This window comes from Brassica rapa, chromosome A06 (assembly GCF_000309985.2).
Source record: "Brassica rapa cultivar Chiifu-401-42 chromosome A06, CAAS_Brap_v3.01, whole genome shotgun sequence".
Taxonomy (NCBI): domain Eukaryota; kingdom Viridiplantae; phylum Streptophyta; class Magnoliopsida; order Brassicales; family Brassicaceae; genus Brassica; species Brassica rapa.
Window position 1 is genome coordinate 13,906,163 of NC_024800.2, and position 765 is coordinate 13,906,927.

General features: G+C 47.8%; 1 non-coding gene across 1 annotated transcript; it reads left to right on the plus strand.

The window, feature by feature from the left end:
* Positions 1 to 378: 378 nt before the first annotated feature.
* Positions 379 to 485, plus strand: LOC117126391. The gene has a single exon (XR_004448958.1). It is a non-coding gene; the product is annotated as a small nucleolar RNA R71 (small nucleolar RNA).
* Positions 486 to 765: the final 280 nt, after the last annotated feature.

Below are 765 nucleotides of genomic sequence, written 5' to 3' on the forward strand. Positions count from 1 at the left end.
CCCTTCAGCTCATCTGGTTGACTGTTCCCGGTAGCTGGAACAGCATGCGGATTGCTCTGCGGTTGTCGCTGGTTCTGGTTCTGAATATGCCCGGCCGTAGGTTGCTCCATGCTGAAGACGTGCCCTTGGTTGTTTTTCAGTAGCTGATCAACCTTGGCAGTCAGCTCATCTATTTTCTTGGTGTCAGAACTATTCCCTTTCATGGAGCAATCACTCTCCTCTTTCTTATTAGCTGAGCTAGCAGCCATGTTCTCAATCAGCTTAAACGCTCCATCAGTGGTTTGAGTCATGAAGTCTCCATTGCTCGCAGAGTTTAGAGCACCGTGGTATTTCCAGTCCACTCCATCATAGAAAATGTCCAGGAGGTAATCATCATCAAATCCATGGTGAGGACATTCTCTGCGATAGTCATTGAAGCGCTCCCATGTGTCACAGAAAGGCTCATCAGTGAGCTGTCTGAAGGAGGTGATTTTATTCCTCAATGCAGCTGTTCTCGCCTTAGAGTAGAAATGGCTGAGGAACGCTGATCGGACCTGTTCCCATGAAGTGAGAGAGCCGGTAGGGAGAGAGTTCAACCACCGTGCAGCTTTTCCATCAAGAGAGAATGGGAATAACATGCACGTGATGTAGTCTGGTGGAACACCATTCACGCGAGTGAAACTGCAGACTTTTTCGAAGCTCTCAATATGCTCCATTGGAATTTCTGTAGAGAGACCAGAGAACATCTTTCTCTGTACTAGACCGATCAAAGCAGGCTTGATCTCG